This window comes from Panthera pardus, unplaced genomic scaffold (genome assembly GCF_024362965.1).
Source record: "Panthera pardus isolate Hobbes unplaced genomic scaffold, ASM2436296v1 HiC_scaffold_3, whole genome shotgun sequence".
Classification (NCBI taxonomy): Eukaryota; Metazoa; Chordata; class Mammalia; order Carnivora; family Felidae; genus Panthera; species Panthera pardus.
This window is the reverse complement of record NW_026526876.1, coordinates 59367492-59391962: the sequence shown is the minus strand read 5'-3', so window position 1 is coordinate 59391962 and position 24471 is coordinate 59367492. Positions and strand designations below refer to the sequence as shown.

At 38.4% G+C, this 24471-nt stretch overlaps 1 protein-coding gene and 1 pseudogene across 10 annotated transcripts in view; one reads left to right on the top strand and one right to left on the bottom strand.

The window, feature by feature from the left end:
• NF1 (neurofibromin 1) overlaps positions 1-24471 on the bottom strand; it is a 248005-nt gene that overhangs the window by 199406 nt on the left and 24128 nt on the right. The window lies entirely within an intron of this gene.
• LOC109251884 (60S ribosomal protein L32-like) lies at positions 1067-1466 on the top strand (annotated as a pseudogene).

The following is a 24471-nucleotide window of genomic DNA, read 5'->3' as shown; positions in this document are numbered from 1 at the left end:
TGGTCTCCTTTCTTACAGCAGGAGGACAGAGAAACCTAAGGACCAGAACCAACACTTAATTATCAGAGTTGCTGGGCTTCAAAGAAGGTTAAATGCCCTATAAGGCACGTCTGCTATGCCGAGACCAGAGTCCTGAGGGTTAAGAATAAGACTCTGACAAATGAATGCAAACAAGTGGGCTATGCTCCCCCAAAATCTCGTATTTCCAGGTTCCCCTGAACCCCCCAGTCCACAATAGTAGCCCATCACTGCTTACTAAGTGGAGGCACTCCACAAACTCGTTTGAAGACAATTCAAAGGCTTCTTCCCTATAAGACAACAGATGTTCCCCTCAGGATTTGCCACCATCTACTCTGCTGGCCAAAGGGGGTATGAGGGAATTTTCTGAGTGATGAAACTTCTTATATCTTGACCATGGTGATGGTTACATGAATACGTGCCATTTAAATGTCAAAACACAGAATAAAGCTGGTATAAATTCAAATGAGAGTGTTGTAACATTAGGATGTTAAATGTAATCCCCATGGTAACCACAAAGAAAATAGCTGTAGAATACACAAAAAGGAAATGAGAGAGGAATTTAAACATTTCACTACAAAAAAATAAACACAAATGAAAACAATAATGCAGAAAATGAGAGACGAAAAAAGCCATAGGGCATAAGGAAACCAATAGCACAATGATAGCAGTAAATCCCTTCTTATCAGTAATTATTTTAAGTGTAAATGGATTAAACTCTCCAATCAGAAGACAGAGATTGTCAGAAAAAATAAAATAAAAAATAATTTAAAAAATTAAAAAAAATAAAAGCACATGACCCAACTACATGCTGCCTATGGGAGACTCACTTGAGAGCTAAGGACACAAACACGTTGAAAGTGAAAGGATGGAAAAAGATATCCCATGCAAATGGTAACCAAAGAGAATACTCTGGTTTCTCTTCGGATCGTATAAATCTTTATACAAATTATCAAACAGATTTTCAATCAAAACAAGTTATGGAGGACCTTCCCCTCTCTTCTTCAGCACTGCCTGTGAAGGTGGCAGCCATCTCCTATATGGCATCATGTTCACCCTCAAACCTCTAGTCAAGTCCAAGATCATTAAAAAGAGGACCAAGAACTTCATCTGACACCAGGCAGACCAATATGTCAAAATTAACCATAACTGGTGGAAACCAGGCATTGACAATAGGGTGTACAGAAGATTCAAGAGCCAGATCTTGATGCCCAACTTTGGTTATAGGAGCAAAAAGAAAACAAAGTACATGCTGCCCAGTGGCTTCCAGAAGTTCCTAGTTCACAACATCAAGGAGCTCATTGAAGTGCTGCTGATGTGCAACAGATCTTACTGTACACAGATTGCTCAGTGTCTCCTCCAAGAACTGCAAGGCCAAAAGAGCAGCCCAGCTGGCCATCAGAGTCACCAATCCCAATGCCAGGCTGGGTAGCAAAGAAAATGAATAGACAGCTTATGTACATGTAGTATTTGTGTTAACAAAATCATAAAACTATAAAAAAAATTATGAGACAAAGAAGGACACTGTATATTAACAAAAGGTTCAGTACAGCAAGGAGATATAATAATTATAAACATTTACCCACCTAATGACAGACCATCAGAATATAAGAAGCAAAAAATGACAGAATTAAAGAGAAAATTAGTTCTACACTAATAGTTGGAGACTTCGATACACCACTCAAAATAATGGAGAAACCAACCAGACAGAAGAAAACAGACGACTTAAACAACACAATAAGCCAACTAGACCCAACATACATACACACAACATTCTACCAAACAATGGAATATGCATTCTTCTCAAGTACATATGGGACATTTTCCAGGATGACCACGTGTAGACCAAAAAATTACATCTCAATAGATTTTATCTTTTATTTAAAACAAAACTTTTTTTAATGTTTATTTTTGAGAGAGAAAAAGAGCACAAGCAGGGGAGGGGCGGAGACAGAGGGAGACACAGAATCCAAAGCAGGGTCCAGGCTCTGAGCTGGCAGCACAGACTCGGGGCTCGAACCCACAAACCATGAGATCATAACCTGAGCTGGAGTCGGATGCCTGACTGATTGAGTCACCCAAGCAACTCGACATCTCCATAGATTTTTAGAGGATAGATATCATACAACATATCTTCTCCGACCACAGTGGAATGCAGTTGGAAATCAACAACTGGAAAATTCACAAAATTTCACAAAATTGTGAAAATTAAATACTTTTTTAAAAAGTTTCAGTATAATTAACTAACATACAGTATTATTTTAGTTTCAGGTGTACCATATAGTGATTCAACAGTTGTATACATTATTCCGTGCTCATCATAATAAGTGTACTCTTAATCCTCTTCACCTATTTCACCCATTCCCCCCACACACCTTCCCTCTGGTAACCATTAGTTTGTTCTCTGTATTTAAGAGTCTGTTCTTTGGTTTGTCTCTTTTTCTTTCTTCATGTGTTTTGTTTCTTAAATTCCATGTATGAGTGAAATCAGATGGTATTTGTCTTTCTCTGACTGACTCATTTCACTCAGCATTATATACCCTCCAGATCCATCCATGTTATTGCAAATGGCAAGATTTCATTCATTCTTTTTTGAAAGAATTTTTTTAAATTTTTTTTTATTTTTATTTTTTTGAGAGAGAGTACATGGGAGAGAAGCTGAGAGAGAATCCCAAGCAGGCCCTGCGCTGTCAGCACAAAGCCCAACACAGGGCTTGATCCCACAAACAGTGAGATCATGACTTGAGCCAAGACCAAGAGTTGGACACTTAACCAATCGAGCTGCCCCAGGTGCCCTGATTTCATTCATTTCTAAGGCTCAGTATATTCCACTGTGTATTTGTGTGTGTACACCATTTCTTTATCCATTCGGCTATCAATGGACACTTGGGTTGCTTCCATATCTTGGCTTTTATAAATAATGCTGAAAAAAACATACGATGCATGTTTTTTGAATTAGTGTTTTCTTTCTGAATTAGTGTTTTTGTTTTCTTTGGGTAAATACCCAGGAGTGGAATTACTGGATCACATGGTAACTCTATTTTTAACTTTTTGAGGAACCTCCACACTGTTTTCCACAGTGGCTGTGCCAGTTTGCATTTCCACCAACAGTGCACGAGGGTTCCTTTCTCTCATCCACACGAACACTTGTTTCTTGTGTTGCTGATTTTAGCCATTCTGACAGGTGTGAGGTGATATCTCATTGTGGCTTTAATTTGCATCTCCCTAATGGTGAGTAATGTTGAGCACCCCTTCATGTGTCTGTTGGCCATCTGTATGTCTTCTTTGCAGAAGTGTCCGTTCATGTCTTCTCTCCATTTTTAATTGGATTATTTTAAACAATACACTTTTAAGCAACCAACGTTTCAAGAAATCACAAGACAAATTAGAAAATACTGACATATGAAAGTGTAAATACAACATGCCAAAACTTGCAGGATGCAGTGACAGTAGTGCCAATGGGGGAATTTATAGCTATAAACATTTACATTAAAAAACAAGAATATTCCAAATTGAAAGCCTAACTTAACCTAAGGAACTCGAAAAAGAAGAACAAATGAAATACAAATCTGGAAGAAAAAAGGTAATAATAAATATGAGAGCAGAGATAAACGAAGTAAGGATAACAAAAGCAGGGAAAATAAATGAAACCAAAAGTTGGTCCTTTGAAAGTATCAACAAAATTGACAAACTTTTGGCTAAATGGCCTAAGAAAAAAGGAAAAAGACTCAAATTATTAAAATCAGAAATAAAAGTGGGTACATTATTACTAGTACTACAGACCTAAAAAAAGATGTTAAAGAGTGCGATGAACTGTATGCCAAAAAATTTTTGAATAAACCTAAATGAAATGAATAAATCCTTAGAAACACAAAACCTACCAGGGCTAAATCACAAAGAAATAGAAAATCTGAATAGACCTATAACTAGTGAGAAGATTAAATCAGCAATCAAAATTCTTTCAACAAAGCTCTGGACCTGATCATTTTACTAGTAAATTCTACCAAATATTTAATCAGGAACTAATACTAATCCATCTTAAACTTTTCCAAAAAATTGAAGAGAATACTTCCTAACTTATTCTATGAGGCCAGCATAACCCTGACACCAAAGCCAAAGACACAAGAATATCACAGACTGATATCCCTCATAAATACTGATGCAAAAATCCACAACAATTATTAAAAAATTCTGCAGCATATTAAAAGAATTATACACAAGACTAAATGGGATTTATTACTGGAATGTGAGAATGGTTCAACATATGAAAGTCTATGTAATATCTACATCAATAAAAGGAAGGGAAAAGACCACATGTTCATCTCAATTGCAGAAAAAGCATGTGATAAAATTCAACACCCTCTCATGATAAAAACAGTCAACAAAGAGAAGGAATAGAAGGAAACTACCTCAGCATAATAAAATCCATATATGAAAAACTCAGAGGAAACATAGTACTCAATGGGGACTGAAAGCTTTTTTTCCTAAAAACAGGAACAAGGCAGGTGCCCATTCTCACCACTTGTATTCAACTTAGTACTGAAGTTCTAGCCAGAGCAGTTAGGCAAGAAAAAGAAATAAAAGGCATTCAAATTGGAAAGTCAGCTGTTCTCAGATGACATGATCCTATATGTTAAAACCTCTAAAGATTCCACTACAAAAATCTGTGAGAATGGATAAAGGAATTCATCAAAGTAGCAGGGTAAAAAGTTAACACACAAAAATCAGTTGCATTTTAGACAGCAGCAATGAACAATCTAAAAAGGAAAGCAGCAAACAATTCCACTTATGACAGAATCAGAAAGAATAAAACACTTGGGAATTAATCTAACCAAGGCAGTGAAACTTGTATACTGAAAACTACAAAACACTGCTGAAAGAAATTAAAAACGGTATAAATAGAAATACATCCTATGTTCATGGATTCAAAGACTTAATATTCTTAAAATGTCAATACTACCCCAAAGTGATCTACGGATTCAATGAGTCCCTATCAAAACCCAATGCCATATTTGGAGAAATAAAAGAACCCATCCTAAAATTCATATGGAATTTCAAAGGACTATGAATAGCTGAAAGAATCTTGAAAAAGGTAACTCTTAATTTCTGCTCAAGTCATGATCTCACAGTTGGTGAGTTTGAGCCCCGCCTAGGGGAGTGCAGAGCCTGCTTGGAATTCTCTCTCTCTCCCTCTCTCTCTCCCTGCCCTTCCCCCACTCTCTCTCTCTCAAAATAAATAAATAAACTTAAAAAAAAAAAGACACACATACAGACCAATGGAACTGGTCTATTCTGTTCCACTGGTCTGTACGTCTGTCTTAATTCCCTCACATACATGGTCAACAAATTTTTAGCAAAGGTGTCAAGACCATTCAATGTAGAAAGGACAGTCTTTTCAACAAATGGCACTGAGAAAACTGGGTATCCACATGCAGTGGAATGAAGTTGGACCCCTACCTAACACCATATACAAAAACTAACTCAAGGGGTGCCTGCCTGGGTGGCTCAGTCATCGACCATAAAACTCTGGGTTTCGGCTCAGGTCATGATCATAGGGCTTGGGAGCTTGCTTGGATTCTCTCTCTCTCCCTCTGCCCCTCCCTAACTCGCACATGCTCTTGCTCTCTCTAAAGTAAAAAAATTAAGGGGCGCCTGGGTGGCTCAGTCGGTTAGGCGGCCAACTTCAGCCCAGGTCATGATCTCGCGGTCTGTGAGTTCGAGCCCCGCGTCGGGCTCTGTGCTGACAGCTCAGAGCCTGGAGCCTGTTTCAGATTCTGTGTCTCCCTCTCTCTGACCCTCCCCCGTTCATGCTTTGTCTCTCTCTGTCTCAAAAATAAATAAACGCTCAAAAAAAAAATTTTTTTTAATAAAATAAAAAAATTAAAATATATCTATCTATATCTGTATATATAGATATAGATATAGATAGATATAGATACAGATACAGATATATCCACAGAGTAAAAAGGCAAGCCACAGAATGGGAGACAGTATTTGCAAATCATATATATGAGGAGATTAATATCCAGAATATAGAGAGAACTCCTAAAACTAAACAACAACAACAAAAATTTAAACATTGGCACAGGACTTGAATAGACATTTCTCAAAGATACATTAATGTCCAATAAGCACATGAAAAGATGTTCAATATCACTAAACATTAGGAAAATGCAAATGGAAAACTACAATAACATACCAAGTCACATCCATTTGTATGGCTATTACCAAAAAAACCAGAAAACCAAGAAGTGTTGGTGAGGATGTGGAGAAACGGAACCCTTGTGTGCTGTTGGTTAAGCACATAAAATGGGACAGCCAATGCTATGAAAATACCTTTAAAACATTTAAAATATAATTACCACATGATCCAGCAATTCCACTTCTGGGCATATATCCAAAAAGAAACCCGAAAGCAGGGTTCAAAGGGATATTTGCACACTCATGTTCACAGCAGCATTATTCAGAGTAACTAAAACACAGAAGCAACCAAGTGTCCATCGATGGATAAAGGGATAAGAAAATTTGGTATGTACATACAATGGAACATTATTCAGCCTTTTTAAAAAAGGGAGAGGGTATTCTGCAATATGCCACAACATGGATACACCTTGAGGACATTATATAAATATATAAATAAGCCAATCACAAAAAGACAAAATACTGTCTGATGCCACTCATATGAATTACTTAGTGTACTCAAAAGCAAAAGAAAGCACAATGGTGATTGCCGGAAGATGGAGAAAGGGGAGAATGGGTAATCATTTAACAGGTATAGAGTTTCAGTTGTACAAGATGAAAAGAGTTGTGGGGATGGATGGAGTAATGGTTGCACAGCAATGTGAATGTACTTAATACCACTGAACTGTATACTTAAAAATGGTTAAGATGGTCAACTTTATGTGTATTTTACCACAACAAAAAAACTCAGACTGCATTCTGAAAAGGGTGAATGTTACCATATGTAAATTATACATTAACTTCTTAAAATCTGAGATCAAAGAATTCTAACAAAATACTTATTGAACATGTACTATGTGCCAGGTAGCAATGTAGCGCTGTGAACACGAAGATGAATAAATGTATCCTTCAGGTACCAATAATTCCGAAAATCTCCTCTAATCGCTCTTCTCTTCTCTCTGAACAAAGTTAGTCATCCTTGGGCAATCTCTGTATTCACGGGCTATCCTGCCGATGACTACCACAATGACTGCTGATGACTAAAACAGCCTCAGACTGTACACACCCTGTACAATCCTCTCCCTTGACAGAGGGAAGCACTTTCAAATACAACATGATATCCCTTACATGATTATTACATTTTGTGGCAAAAGGGACTTTGCAGATGCAATTAGGATCCCTCATCAGTTGACTTTGAGGTAATCAAAAGGGAAATTATCTCAGCTGAGCCTGTCCTAACCGGGCGAGCCATGAAAGAGATCTGAAGCAGCAAAAATGCTTTCTGTTGTCCTTGAAGAAGCGAACTACCACACTGTGGGGAACGGTCACACGGCAAGGAGTAACAAGCAGCCTCTAGGGGCTGAGAGCCTCAGTCCTACAACTGTAAGGACCTAAATTCTACCAACAACCAGTGAGCCTGGAAGAGGACCTCATGCCTCAGATGAGATGGCAGCGCTGACAGACGACACCCCGATTTCAGCTTGGTGAGAACCCGAGCAGAGAACTCAGTTAACCACTGCCCAGATTCCTGACCCACAGAAACCGTGACATAATAATTTTGCGTTGTTTTAAGCCACTATGCTTGTAATAGTCTTCTTACAGAAGATAGAAAATTAATACCAAATCTGCATCTTCAAATGTGTTATCCAAATGCCTATTTGGAAACTCCACACGGGTATCTTGTAGGCACTTCAAACTCAGTGTTTCTAAAATTTATCATCTTCCTATCATGTCTTCTATCTTAGGAATAGCACCACAATACACCCAGTTTCTCCTATCTGAGATCTGACATTCATCTTGGACGCTCCTTTTATTCTCTTCCTTCCATCCCCCCTTTAGTCAGACTGGTAAAAATGAAAATACCTGGGCATGCACAACTCAGTTCTACCCTTCTTTACATGGGAGCAGGCTTGCTACAACTGTAAGTATTTTCTTCTATGTCAGTCAACATGGAGTTGATCAGGAACCTAGCCCTGCACAGGGGAGTGACCAACCCTGCCTTGGACTGGGTGTTGTAAGTCAGCCCAATTCTAAGATTTAGTTACTAGGCCCACTTAGGTCTCCAACTTCATAATGATAGGGGGGCGGGGTGGGGGGGGGGGGGCGGAACACACACACACACACACGTATATGCATGTATATGTATATATATGTATGTATATATACACACACACACATATATACATGTGCATAGACACAAATATATAAATATATTTATAATATGTTTATGTATTCTTTTCATCAATATATACTTCTGGATGATAAATTTACTTTTAATATTTATATATTTCACATATATTTTGGCCTCCATCTTTACTCTCTTATTTCTCAACTTGTTCAGAAGCAAGGCAGGGAGCTAAAAAGTATATTCAGGCCCCCAAGCTCCCCAAAACAGCACTAAAATCTGTGTAGAGGAAAAAGTCAGACTAGGGGGTAGTAAGGGACCAAGATGTTAGCAGATAAAGTGGTCAGGGAAAGCTCTCTGGAGATGTGACTTTGAGCAGAGATGTGGCTGATGTAAGAATGGGAAGACCCAGCAAAGCTCTGAAGAAGAACATTCAAAGCAGCAGTGGCAGGTAAAATGGATCTGATGTTGGTATAAGCATGACACATTCAAAGCCTAGCAAAGAGCCCATTGTGGCTCAACCAAAGGGAATAAAAGATGAAAACGTAGGGGATGAGGTCAGAGAGAGAAGCAGGGATGATTCGGATGATGAAAAGCCTGATGGGCCATTTTAAGAGCTTTGAATTTTAGTTTGATAATGTGGCATATTATATTTTCCAAATATGGTCACAATATCTCTCACCCCACATGCAGTAGGATCTTGCCACTCCCACATCAAAAAGTGGAGTCTATTTTTCCATTTCCTTGCATCTAGGCAGGTCTCATAACTGTTCTGACCAATAAAATATGGCAGAAAGGACACTGTGCCAGTTCCAGGCACAGCCCTTAACTGGCCTGACAGTTTTTCTTTCCCGCCTCCTGGAAAGCAGCTGCCATGTAAAAAGTACTTACTCTGAGACCACCATGCTGGGAGAAGCCCAGGCCACACGGAGAAATTCTGACGAATGAAATGCCGCATGGAGATAGAAGCCAGGTACTGGGGTGCCACACATGTGACTGAAGAGGTCATACAGGAAGGGATGCTCCAGCACTGGCCACCCCAGACAACAAACGCCACATGGAACAGAGCTGAACCAGTCATGAGTTCCTGACTAGCAAAACTGTGAGCACAGTAAACAGACCGTTTTAAGCTACAAAGCTTTGGAGCAGCTTGTTACGCAGCAATAGATAACAAAAAGAGGGGGAAGAAGATACTGAAGGGATGTAAACAAGGGAGTAACGCGATCTGATTTGTGTTTTTTGAAGAGAAGGTGTTATAATAGATTTGGAATTGGGGTAAGCTGATTCTGAAGTTCATTTGAAGTAATACATTTGTGAGAATACCACAGAAAGTTTTGAAAAACAAGAACAAGAGAAGACCCACATTGCCAGGTCACTTAAACATTTTATTAAGCTCTTGTAATAATAAAACCAGGGGCACCTGGGTAGCTCAGTCAGTAAGCATCTTGACCTCAGCTCAGCTCATGATCTCACAGATGTGAAATCAAGCCCCAGGTTGGGCTCGTGCTGGGCGTGGAGCCTGCCTAAGATTCTCTCCCGGCCAGCCTCTCTCTTCCCCTCCCAAGCTCAAATGCACTGTCTCAGGGGGAGGAATGATAGTAATAATAAAACCAGTACATTATGAAAATAAACTCACGAGGGGCACCTGGGTGGTTCAGTCGATTAAGCATCTGACCTCGGCTCAGATCATGATTAGGTCATGATCCACAGTTTGTGAGTTCGAGCCCCACATCTGGCTCTCTGCCGTCAGTGCAAAGCCTGCTTCGGATCCTCTGTCTCCCTCCCTCTCTGCCCCTCCTTTCCTTGCATGTGCGCACGCATGCAAAGGCTCTCTCACGCTCTAAAATAAACATTAAAAATATAAGATTAAAAAGAAAGAGCAAACTCACTATACTGAAAAAAAGGCAAAAAAAAAACCCAGAAACACAACTAATCACAGCCATAGAACAGCCACTAGTATGTACACAGAAATTTCACTTGATAAAGATAATATTTCAGGGGCGCCTGGGTGGCTCAGTCGGTTGAACATCTGACTTCAGCTCGGATCATGGTCAAACAGTTCTTGGGTTCGAGCCCCGCGTCGGGCTCTGTGCTAACAAACAGCTCGGAGCCTGCAGCCTGCTTCAGATTCTGTGTGTGTGTCTCTCTCTCTCCCTCCCCCGCTCATGCTCTGCCTCTCTCTGTCTCTCAAAAATAAATGTTAAAAAAAAAAATTTTTTTTAGAGATAATATTTCAAATCAGTGGCGAAAGAATGGATTCATCAATAAACCATTACCAGATCAAGGAGCTATACATCTGCAAAAAATAACTCATACCAAATTTCAAAGTATGTGTGTGCTTGCGTGTGTGTAAACGTATGATGAAGAACCTATGGTAAAGAAAACAAAGTCATAAAACATTAAAACTATTAGGAAAAATACTGAAGAATAATTGCATGATACTGGTGTAGAGTATATTTTTCTAAACAAGACAAAAACCAGAAGCCATAAAAAAAAATACTGATACATTTGCCTACATAAAAATGCTTACATTTTGCATTAAAAAAAAAAAAAAGACACTAATGACAAAGAAAAATGCAAATAACCAACAGGAAGTAAAAGAATGTACAACAACTAAAGGCCAAAAGGTTTACATAACTAATATATAAGATTATATTCTATGTTAATAAGACTATTCAATGGAGAAACTGTTGAAATATGAAGTCATCTACAGAAGATGAGTGGTCAATAAATATATGAAAATACATTCATTTCACTAATAATTTTTAAAGTCTGAAATAAAATTAGACCATTTGGGGAGCGGGAGTGCTCTCTACATTTTTCCAAAATAAAGCTAAGTACCATTAGAACACATATGAAGAAAATGACTATTCCTGGGGTGGGTGGGTTAAACAAAAACCAACAAAAATTTGAACACCATAATAAAAAAAAAGATAAGGTAATTATATTTAGAGGTAAAAATGAGATGATTTTTTTCCTTTTCTTTCACTTTTATTAGTTTCTCTTATTTTCAATTGGCATGTATTACTTTCCCAATTGGGAAAAAAGGAAGTTAAACTATTTTTTTCAACATTTCATGCTACCTTAAATAAACCTTTGGATATTAGGGCAGAAATGGAAAGGGTCTAAACTCCATGAAGAAAACTAATCATCTTTTAATAATGATCTGTATTAACAAACTGTAAGCAACTTAAGATACAAGATTTCAACAAATAAGAGGATTTAGCAAGAGAAGGCAAAACATGAAGCAAAGCACTGTGAACAATGGATAATCTGTTTCTAGCTACACTCAGAAAATTCTTCAAAAGGTCACAGGCTAAAATTTTTGCCTCTGTGTACATTTAAACCAGTTTCTAAAAGGCCTCTCAGACCATGATGGAATTGGGGTGACATTAAAATTCACTTAATATAAATTTTCATCAATTAAATGAGAGAAAAAGCAAAGAAAAATATATCACACTGGGCAAAGAAGCAACCAGAAAAAAATATATTAGGAAAAAAAGACCAAAAGGCTCTGGATACCAACTAACAAACATCAATCAGGAAAATGTATAAATATTTATTCTGGTTATACGGACATATTTCCCAAAGTAGACACAACACCAGTGGTATGTAATATGAGTTTATATGGCACCTAATTAACTTTAAAAATGTTAAGTTTCACATTCATCTTAACACGTGACTTAAAATTATTATTATATCAAACCCACGATTACAAAGATATCATACCTTTGACAAGACTAAGTGATAAAGGGAAGCCAACTTAAAGTCGTGAAGCAAGGTAAATGACATAGTTTATGGCTAAAATGACAGTACATGAAGGACAGAAGTTAGGGAAACACTGTGGTAACATTTTGAAATGCAAAACCAAGCTCATAAAACAGATGACTAAATAGTCAACTATTGTTGTTTTTAATATGGATGCTATAAAGACATTCAGGGGCAAGGAGATAAGCATGGAGCCAAACCAGTTTTCCCAAAAGGTGAAGTCTAACATCATCCTCCCCCAAACACTTCTTGCTTTTAGTTTCTTTCCTTCCTACTATTCTGAACTTACCGATTACCCAAGTTTTTCCATACACAGAAGTCCCTGATTCACAAATAAAGAACCTATTTATACCAGTAGCTCCAACAACTAATGAAGCTCCAAAAGCAGATTCCCAAAGGCCCTTTCCAGATTCTCCAGATATCTACTACCACAGCAGGGCAAGATTTATTTCTGTCAAACATAAACTTGGATCACATTGTTCCAAAAAAAAATGCTGGCTCTTCATTTTCCCCTCCTCTCTCTTCCCTTCAGTACACTAATTCAGTGCAAAAGCCATGAGGAGGGGCAGAGCAAAGTAAGCACCTACGTGTGTTGGGGCAGGAGGGGATGCAGGAATCAGAGTAGGCGGAGTAAGGCGCTCGTGTGGAGGAAATGTAGCATGAGCAGAGTGAAGAGGCTGTACAGATGGGGAAGGCAGCCCAGTAAAGGGTGCCAGGGCATGCCTCAGGTAAACAAAGACTCCCATACACAGGGCAGCCAGGCACAGGATACTAGAATACAAGCAAAGTGAGAAGGATATGTATGCAGGAGAGCAGGCCATATAGGGTGTCAGAGTCAAAATGGGATACGGAGGGTGCCCATAATGAGGATAGCCCAGAATTGGGTGTCAAAGCCTGAGTGAGACAAAGAGACGAGAGAGTGGGGCCCGGCAGTGGGTGTTGGGCTGTACTGGGCTTCTTCATGATGGGAAGGGGGATATTCTATCACAGGGTCTGAGCAGAGCGAGGAGGATATCCACACTGGGAAGCAGCACAGGGCAGGAAATATGAGCCTGTGCAAGGTAGGAAGGGCATCCACACAGGGTAGGGGTGGTATTTCAGGATAACAAGGGGTGTTGCAGCTCAAGCAGAATGAGGAGAGCGTCTACTGTGCTCGAGAGCAAGTGGTAGTGGTGAATGACAGTGATGGGATATCAGTTACATAAAAGGGGACTGATCAAATAGTAAACATATTAAGAACAATGAGAGTGGGGCGCCTGGGTGGCTCGGTCGGTTAAGCGTCCGACTTCGGCTCAGGTCATGATCTCACGGTCCGTGGGTTCGAGCCCCGCGTCGGGCTCTGTGCTGACCACTCAGAGCCTGGAGCCTGTTTCAGATTCTGTGTCTCCCTCTCTCTCTGCCCCTCCCCTGTTCATGCTGTGTCTTTCTCTGTCTCAAAAATAAATAAAAACGTTAAAAAAATTAAAAAAAAAAAGAACAATGAGAGCCAGGTTTCCTACTGTCAAAAAGTTTACAAAGAAAAAAAGGGAAAAAAGTTTAAAGGACCCTCTGGTGTTAAACTAAATTAGTGGTGTGTGAACAGTTTTCAATATAGACACAAACAGAAATAATTATTGATAGAAGTATATACACATACGGAGAGATGGACAAGAACACATTTATTCCCTTTCCCAGTTTACTCCATTGAGAAAACTTAGAAACAACGACAACTCAATAATAATGTGTGCACCTAGCCCTCAGATCTTGGTTTCTAAACACCATCTCCTTTAAAAAGAACCACAGCTCCTCAGAGAAATGGCTGATTCCAGCCCTGAAACACAAGGAAGGTTCTAAGAAGCCTGGAACATTCTGTTATGCCAGAAAGAAAGGAAATGCTCAAAGAATGATGAAGATATGTCAAAAGGACAGAGAGGCCAGACTGAAGGAATTCTCACTGGCCAAATATGGAACAATTTGAGCATGAAAACAAATAATGATAAAGCATACGCTCTCACATACGCTCTGTGAACCTCCTTGACCGCTCCTACTCGGTTCTGAAAACAACTGTAATTAAATAACCAGATGACCTTAATATACATCCTCATGCAAAAAGGTAAGTTCCATGGGAGTAGAGAAGGAAATTTTCTTGTAACCTGTTTTATCCCTCAGGGTTAGAAGTTTTAAAAGGCAATTAATAAATGCTTACTAAATAAAAGAATGAACTAGTATGTTACACTGACTTTTCCTATCTCCTTTAACAACCACCTCTTTTTTAATTTTTTTATTAATGTTTATTTTTGAGAGAGAGAAAGAGAGCATGAGCAGGGGAGAGGGAGAGGCAGAGGCAGAGAGAGAGAGAGAGAGAGAGAGAAAGAGAGAGAAGAGAGAGAGAGAGAAAGAGAGAGAGAGAGAGAGAGAGAGAAAGAGAGAGAGAGAGAGAGAGAGAGAGAGAGAGAGAGAGAATCCAAAGCAGGCTCCAGGCTCCAAGATGTCAGCACAGAGCCTGATGTGGGGGCTTGAACCCACGAGCCGTTGAGTTCGGCTCCTACCCGAGCCGAAGTCGGACGCTTAACCGACTGAGCCACCCAGGTCCCCCAACAACCACCTCTTTATTACTTAATGCAGTGTGCCTCAAACTATGGCCCAAGAACTATAGGGAGGGTGCCCCTCCCTAGAGTTTAGTGATTTCAGAGGAAAAAAACCCAACCATTTCCTTTATCTATATTTTACAAACTTGAACCATAAAATAGTATTTCCATAATAATCCTATTACTTCCCAATTGAGTGAAAATCCCCACACCATAAACCACCAATCTCTTCCCTCCCTCTAGCTCTCAGAAACCTGGAACCAGACATATATGGTAAGCAGGTAAGCAACTGGACAGTATTTTCCTGGAGAAACTGAATGCCCCAAGAAAAGACCTGTATTTGGAGGGCTTCCAAAAATAAAGCTACTCACCACCAACTCAATCTACAGTAAAAGCCCATGCTCTTGAGTCTCCAATTCTCTCACATTTAAGAGTAAATATTTAAAGTGAGAAGAGACAACCTAGATTTACCACATAAGGCCTGTTAACATGAAAGAAAGGAAACCAAGTAAACATACACAAATTAATTTTGAGAAAAAAGACAATGCAGGAAATAAGAAGAAACTTCCCATACACACAAAAAAAGTTCATTATTAACATCCTAAAAGACAGTAGGAACGATTTTAGAGGATGCTATTTTAGAAAGGAAGAGAGAGCAAATGAGAATAAAGAACGTTTAGAAAGTTAGATATGACTGTATCACAAGTCCCCAACACCACCCCCAGGTTCAGTGGTTTGCTAGAAAGACTCATGGGACTCAACATATAGTCACATTCACAGCTATGATTTATTAGAGCAAAAGGATAAAAAGCAAAATCAGCGAAAGGAAAAGGTGCAAAGTCAGAGGAAACTATACACAAGCTTCTAACAGTCTTCTTCCAGTGGAGTCAGACAGAACATCCCAAATTCCTCCAGCAACAAGTTGTGACAGCACCTATGAAGTATTGTCTACCACGTAATTCATTAGAAACACAATGATAGTGATCAGCATTTATACTGGGGGCACCCTCTGCCTAAAACATACCTTTGTTCCAGACACCCAGATGGAAAGCAGGTATTCAGCAGAAATCATGTTTGCACAGTTTGGGCACACAGAATGGCACAAGGAGTCATTCTAGTTGACGAATGGTGGAAACCATTCCAAACTCCAAGTTCCTAGATACCAGACAAAAGTCATCCTTGCGAAGAGACCTTTTTAAGGATAACATTCTCAGGCCTGCTGCATTAACCCTGCACAGATAGATAAAATAAAACACTAAAGAGTTGGAACCCTTAGGGAACGTTCAGACCCTCTCCAGGAAAAAGAACAAAAGAAAACACTATGAGAAGGAAAAGGCTTTAAAAATTACATGATCAATCAATTCCAACATGTGAAAAAAAGAGGAAGGAATAAAGAAATGAACATGGCAGGAAGAAATTACCAAAGAAATATAAGAAAGCTCACCTTTTGGGAATGCAACCTGGTGCAGCCACTCTGGAAAACAGTATGGAGGTTCCTCAAAAAACTAAAAATAGAACTACCCTACCAGCCAGCAATTGCACTACTAGGCATTTATCCAACAGATACAGGTGTGCTGTTTCGAAGGGACACAGGCACCCCCATGTTTATAGCAGCACTCTCAACAATAGCCAAATTATGGAAAGAGCCTAAATGTCCATCAACTGATGAATGGATAAAGAAATTGTGGTTTATATACACAAGGAGTACTACGTGAAATTGAGAAAGAATGAAATATGGCCCTTTGTAGCAACATGGATGGAACTGGAGAGTGCGATGCTAAGTGAAATAAGCCATACAGAGAAAGACAGATACCGTATGTTTTCACTCTTATGTGGATCCTGAGAAACTTAACAGAAACCCATGGGGGAGGGGAAGAAAAAAAAAAAAGAGGTTAGAGTGGGAGAGAGCCAAAGCATAAGAGACTCTTAAACTGAGAACAAACTGAGGGTTGATGGGGAGTGGGAGGGAGGGGAGGGTGGGTGATGGGTATTGAGGAGGGCACCTTTTGGGATGAGCACTGGGTGTTGTATGGAAACCAATTTGACAATAAGTTTCATATATTGAAAAAATAATAATAAAGCCAAGATGCCACCCAAGGGGAAAAAAAAAAAAAAAGAAGATGTGGTATAAATATATACACACACAATGGAATATTACTCGGCAATCAAAAAGAATGAAATTTTGTCATTTGCAACTATGTGGATGGAACTGGAGGGCATTATGCTAAGTGAAATCAGTCAGAGAAAGACAAAAATCATGACTTCACTCATATGAGGACTTTAAGAGACAAAACAGATGAACATAAGGGAAGGGAAACAAAAAACAATATAAAAACAGGGAGGGGGACAAAACAGAAGAGTCTCTTAAATATGGAAAACAGAGGGTTACTGGAGGGGTTGTGGGAGGGGGGATGGGCTAAATGGGTAAGGGGCACTAAGGAATCTACTCCTGAAATCATTGTTGCACTATATGCTAACTAATTTGGAGGTAAATTAAAAAAAAATTAAATTTAAAAAATAAAAAAGAAATCTCACCTTTAAGGTGATAACATACTGGATCTAAATGTCAACAATGGTAGAGCTCAAAAAGATAGTTAAGATATTGAAAGAAAAACAATGCCCAGAATTCTGTATATCTAGCAAAACTGCCATTCAGGAATAAAGGGGAAATACATTTTTGAAGAAAGGAGGATTAGAGCAATTATCACAACAGACCTTCCTCAAAGGAAATTCTAAAAAATGTGCTTCAAGCCAGGAGAAAAATGAACCCAGAAAATTTGAGATTCAAGGGAAAAACACTAAAAAAGTTGGACAAATAAAAGGCACATTGAAACATGGCAGAAATGAATCCAAATATATGAGCAATAACAATGAAAATAAATGGGCTTAACTCTTCGCTTAGGAGGAAAAAAAACTGTGGTTACATATGTGCTGTTTATAACAGACTAACATAAGAACACAGAAAGACTAATGATCAAAGAATAGAAAAATGATCTACCAAGCAGATATAAAACAAAAGATAATGAAGCAACATTAGGAAAACCCACTGGAAATAAGTCGCTACGTAAGGATATAAAACCCAAATCACCTGGAAGGTATCATTTTAAAACTCTATGTACCTAATAACACACACACCCCAAAACTGACACATCTGTAAGAAAAAGTTATAAATCTACCAATACAGTGAAGGATTTTTTTAATATAGATCTCTCAGTAATAAGATCTAGCAGACAAAAGAAAAACCAGTCAGAATTCAGAAGAGTTGAACTGCTTAATTGATCAAATAACATGTAAAAATCATACCCAAGAACTAGTGACTACACACTATGTTCAAAAACACACGGAATCTTAATAAAAATAGGGCTACATATTTGAGTAGTAGGATTCCAAACTGGTCCCTAATGATCCCTGAATTCTGCTGTCCATGCCCTGTGTAATCCTCCCCCACCCTGTGTATCAGGGTGATTCTACATGACGAATATAATATGGCAAAAATGAAGGTATGTCACTTCGAAAGGTCATAAAAGACTGGCTTCTGCTCTCCTCCGATCACTAACTCTGGGGGATGCCAGGTGCTTATGTCACAAGCAGCCCTGTGGAGAGGCCCACGCAGAAAGGAACTGAGACCTTTCGCTAACAGCTAGCAAAGAACTGAGGCCTCCTGCCAATAGCTGTGTAAACGACTAGCTTGGAAGCAACCTTCCACCCTCAGTCAAGCTTTCAGATTGCTACAGCCCCAGTCAAGAAGTTTGCCTGGAACCTCACAAAAGACTCTGAGCCAGAAACCCCTAACTAGGCTGCTACTGGATTTCTGACCCTCAGAAATCTTGAGATGATGTTTGTTGTCCCAAACTGCTACATTTGGGGGAATTTGCTACAAAGCAATAAATACAATAGCAGTAATACAACGCTCAAGCACATGAAGATAATTTTAAATCTGAAAGTACTAGCATCATAGAATCCATACACTGGTCACAATACAATTACAATAGAAATAACCAAGAGAAAAATTGGAAAACTTCTGAAAATCAAGAAACTCTGGCTGAAAGGAGAAATCATAATGGAAAACAGGAAATATCTATAACTGAAAAGCTAACTATGAAAACTTGTGAGATACAACTAAAGCAGCATTTAATAAATTTATAACTTTGTAAACTTCAATTCATAAAGAAATATTCAAAATTAATGAGCTCATATCCAACTTAGAAAGTCAGAAAACACAGATGCCTGGGTGGCTCAGTCAGCTAAGCATCAGACTCTTGATTTCAGCTCAGGTCACAATCTCACAGTTCTTGAGATCCAGCACGGAGCCCGCGTGGGAGTCTCTCTACCTCTCTCTCTGACCCTCCCCCACTCACACACGTGCATTCCCTTTCTCTTTCTCAAAATAAACAATTTTTTTTTTTTTTAAATCAGAAAACTACCTCACAACCATTAGGATAGCAACTATCAAAGAAAATAATAGTAACAGAAATAACATGTTGGTGAGGATGTGGAGAAATTTAGACTCTTGACCACTATTCACAGGAATGTAAAATGGTGCAACTGCCATGGAAAACAGTATGGCGTTTCCTCAAAAAATTAAAAATAGAATTACTGTGACCAGAGGACAATGGAGTGTTTATTCTCTTTAAAATCTCACCTTAAAAATAAAATTGACAAAGGTGATCAACAACAACAACAAAACAGAATTACGATAGGATCCAGCAATTCCACCTCTGGATATGTACCCAAAAGAACTGAAAGCAAGATATCAAAAATATCACTGCACACCCATGTTCATAGTAACATTATTCACAATAGCCAAAAGGTGAAAGCAACCCAAATGTCCAACAGATGAACAGATATGCAAAATGTGGTATATACATACAATATTACTCAGCCCTAAAAAGGAAGGAAATTCTCACACGTTACAACATGGATGAACCTTGAAGACATTATGCTTAAGCGAAATAAGAAGTCATAAAAAAACAAATACTGGGGGGCACCTGGGGGGCTCCGTCGGTTAAGCATCTGACTTGGGTTTCGGCTCAGGTCATGATCTCACAGTTCGGAGCCCCACATCGGGCTCCGCGCTGACAACGCAGAGCCTCCGTGGGATTCTTTCTCTCCCTCTCTCTCTGTCCCTCCTCTGCTCATTCTTACTCTCTCTCAAACAAACTTTAAAAAAAGACAAAGAAAAATACTGTATGATTCCACTTATATGAGGTACCTAGAATAATCAAATTCAGAGACACAGAAAGTAAAATGTTGGTTGACAAGGACTAAGGGAGGAAGAAATAAGGAAAAGTCATTTAATGGGTATAGAGTTTCAGTTATGCAAGATGAAAGTGTTCTGGAGATCGGATGCACAATGGGAATGTACTTAACACGACTCAACTATACACTTAAAAATGGTTGAGATGGATGAGGCATCTGGGTGGCTCAGTCGGTTGAGCATCCAACTCTTGATCTCAGCTCAGGTCACAATCTCGTGGTTCATTCATCGGTTCGAGCCCCACATCGGACTCTGCACTGATGGCATGGAGCTTGCTTGGGATTCTCTTCCCCTTTCTCTCTGCCCCTTCCCCACTTGTTCGTTCATTCTCTCCCTCTCTCCCTCCCTCCCTCAAAATAAATAAACTTTTAAAAAAATTAACCACAATTAAAATTTAAAAGGAAAAAAAGTACAGCATAACAAACCCAAGGAAGAAAACTGATAAGAGCAAAATTAACAGAAAACAGGCAAGAAAAATTAACAAAGCTAAGAACCGTGTCTTTGAAATACAAATGAAATACACACAAAAAAAAAATAATCAAGAAAAAAGCAAAGGAACAAATAAACATTAGGAGAAAACCACAGAATATAATTTCAGTTCCCGCAGATTAAACAGATCCTAAAAAGATATCATAAACAACTTTTGAGTTGAAATGTACATTCTTAGAAAAATACAATTTATCAAGATTAATTTAAGAAAAGAGAATCAGAATAGTCTGACAACAATTCAAGAACTGAAATCACTGGTTTACAATTTTCCCTCAAAGAAAGTACTAAGTCCAGATGGTTTTATTGGGGGATTCTGTCCAATTGTGAACCAACACAGAATTCCAATACTACGTAAACATACAAAGAACACAAAAAGGAAGTTCCCCAATTAATTTTTATACAGCTAGAATAACCCTGATATGGAAACCAGACACGGATTATATAAGAATGGAAAAATACAAATCATATTCATAAACATAGATGCAAACATCCTAAACAACATATCAGCAAATGAATTCAGTAATTCTTTAAAAAATTATACATTTCAACCAAGAACTGCCCCAGGAACAAGGTTAACAAGGTTAACATGATTATTAGAAATGAGAAAATAATGACAAACAGTATAAACAGACTAAAGAAAGAAAAATTACACAATTACCTCAATGAAGATTAAATAAGCATCTGATAATACTCAACATCCATTCAAGAATTTTTTTTTAAGTTTATTTATTTATATTGAAAGAGAGAGAGCATGAGCAGGGGAGGAGCAGAGAGAGAGAAGGAGAGAGAGAGAGAGAGAGAGAGAGAGAGAGAGAGAGAGAGTGTCCCAAGCAGGTTCCATGCTGCCAGCGTGGAGCCCGAAGTGGGGCTCGATTCCACAAACTGCGAGATCATGACCGGAGCCAAAGTCAAGAGTTGGATGCTCAACAGACTGAGCCACCCAGGTGCACCCCAACCAAGAATTTTTTTAACTTAGCGATCCAGAACTTCCTTAATTTAGTAAGAGCATTTATTGTTTTTTCATCTTGCAAACATTATATTTAACAGTGAAATAATAAAAGTTCTCTTTTTAAGATCAAAACCAAGACACAGATGCCCACTACCACCACTTCTATTCAACACTGGAAAACCTCAGTGGGTTCACAGAAAAAAAGAAAACAAGTTACAAAGACTGAAAATGAACAAAACTGCAACTATTCACAGATGATTGACAGTCTTACAGAAAACTTTTTTAAAAATCTAGAGATAAATCAATAAAAATGAAGTTACTGGAAATAAAAACAAAATACAAAAGTTAGTTATATTTCTATGCACAACCAGGAAATGCTATTTTTAAAAAAATACCATATACAAAGAGCATCAAAACAATTCTAGGAAAAATTGTGACATTTGATGTGCAGGTTCTTTATTACAATGAAAAAACTATAAAATGTAATTGAAATGAATTTTTTAAAAGATAAAATAGATATATCTGTACCTATATAGATAGATACACATACATACATACATATATATATATATATATATATATATATATTTTTTTTTTTTTTTTTTTTTTTTTAGAGAGGGAGAAGAGACCGTGTGCATGCGGGAGAGAGGGAGAGAGAGAGAATCTTGAGCAGGCTCCACACTCAGCACAAAGCCTTACACGGGGCTCAATGCCATGACCCTGGGATTATGACCCAAGCCAAAATCAAGAGTCAGATGTTCAACTGACTGGGCCCAGGCACCCCCAGAGATACATTCTTTAAAAGGAATCCTCACTATCATGATGTCAGTCAATCCTCCCCAACTTGATTGAAAGACTCAATGCAATACCATTCAAAACCCCATCACCATTTTTCATGAAAATCAATAAGTTGATTCTAAAACCAATAGGAAAAGCACTACCATGACTTTTCTTAAAGAAAAAACTGGGGGGGATTTGCCATGCTAATTATTCAAGACTTACTGAAAGCTATAGTAACTGGGATAAATAATCATGTGAGTTACTGAGACCAGGACAGATAGCAGAAGAAAGAAACTAAGCCCAGGCATATAAGGAAACTTATTTTTCAACTGAGCAAGTACTGTAGATCACAAAGGAAAGAATGAACTATTCAATAAATAAGATGGAACAATCAGTTATTTGTTATCATACGGGAAAAAATTAAAGTGGATTCTTACACAAAAATAAATCCATGTGGATTATTCACACTTGAGTGTGAAAGTGAAAACTAAACCAAACCAAAACAAAAACCATACCCGTGACAAACAACAACTTTTAGAAAATAATATAGGAGAGTATCTTTTTTTTTTTAAGTTTATTTTTTTTTTTTTTGAGAGAGTGCACAAGCAATGGAAGGACAAAGAGAGAGGGAGAAAGAGAATCCCAAGCAGACTCTGCACGGACAGCACAGAGCCTGACACAGAGCTCGATCCCATGAACTATGAGATCACAACCTGAGCAAAAATCAAGAGTCAGACATTTAACCAACTGAGCCAACCAGGCACCCCAATACAGGAGAATATCTTAATGAAATCAGGAAAGGCAAGGAATGATACACACCAAAAAATTTTTAAATGAAAATCACAAATCATAGAAGACTGAAAAATTCAGCAAATATTAAAACTAAGAACTCAATCAAAAGATACATGAAAAGGATAAAAAAATCCAATCATAAATTGGAAAAGATATTTACAACATGTAAATATCAAGAATTACATATAAACCATATAAAAATTACTGCAAATCAATCAGGAAAAGTCAACCCAAGTAGAAAGAGCAAAAATATAGATAGATATTTCACGGATACATGAAAAAAAGCTGAGGGGTGCCTAGGTGGCTCAATCAGCTGAGTGTCTGACTCTTGATTTCGGCTCAGGTCATGATCAAATGGTTCAGAAGTTTGAGCCCCACATCCAGCTCTCTGCTGTCAGCAGGGAGTCTGCTTTGGATCCTCTGTCACCCTCTCTCTCTGCCCCTCCCCCACTGGTTCTCGTGATCTCTCTCTCTTTCTCAAACTGGATAAATAAACTGAAGGAAGGAAGGAAGGAAGGAAGGAAGGAAGGAAGGAAGGAAGGAAAGGGAAAGAAAGCTGAACCTCACTAGTCAAGGAAATACAGATTCAAATTACAATACTATACCATTTCTTACCCACCAGATAGATAAAAATTAAAAAGACAGACAATACCAAGCATTGGCAAGGATACAGAGCAACAGGAAAACTTACACAGTGCTGGTGGGAGTGTCAACTGGTTGGGTCACTTTATTTGTTGTTGTTGTTGTTTTTAACGTTTTGTTTATTTTTGAGAGAGAGAGAAAGAGACAGAGCATGAGCAGGGAAGGGGCAGAGAGAGAGAGAGAGAGAGAGAGAGAGAGAAGGAGAGAGAGAGAGACAGAGAGAGAGAGACAGAGAGAGACAGAGAGAGAGAGAGAGACAGAGAGAGACAGAGAGAGAGAGAGAGAGAGAGAGAGAGACAGAGAGAGAGAGAGAGACAGAGAGAGAGAGAGACAGAGAGAGAGAGAGAATCCAAAGCAGGCTCCAGGCTCCAAGAGTCAGCACAGAGCCCAATGCGGGGCTCGAACCCATGAACTGGGAGATCATGACCTGAGGTGACATCAGACGCTTAACTGACTAAGCCACCCAGGTGCCTCTGGATCACTTTAAAAAACAATTTGGCATTATCTAGTAAAACTAAAGAAGCTCCCATATCCTCATTCTTCTCTCAAATATATTCTCTACATTCCTGCACATGTACAAGAGGCATGTATAAGAATGGTCACAAGCAGCATTGTTAATAATAGCAAAAAAAAAAAAAAAAAAAAATAGAAACAATGCGAATGTCATCATTGATACCATGGGTAACTAAATATTGAAATAAAAAAATACTGTATAGCAGTAAAATTGAACTATATACAATGCCATGGATAACAATGGAAAAAATATGCTTACAAAAGAAATCAGAAAAATACTTACAGTATTATTCCACTATATAATAATAAAAATCAAAAACAGGCAAACAAAATGACATTGTAGGGAGACATACTATAAAGAAAAGCAAGGGAAAATTTTTAATATAATTCA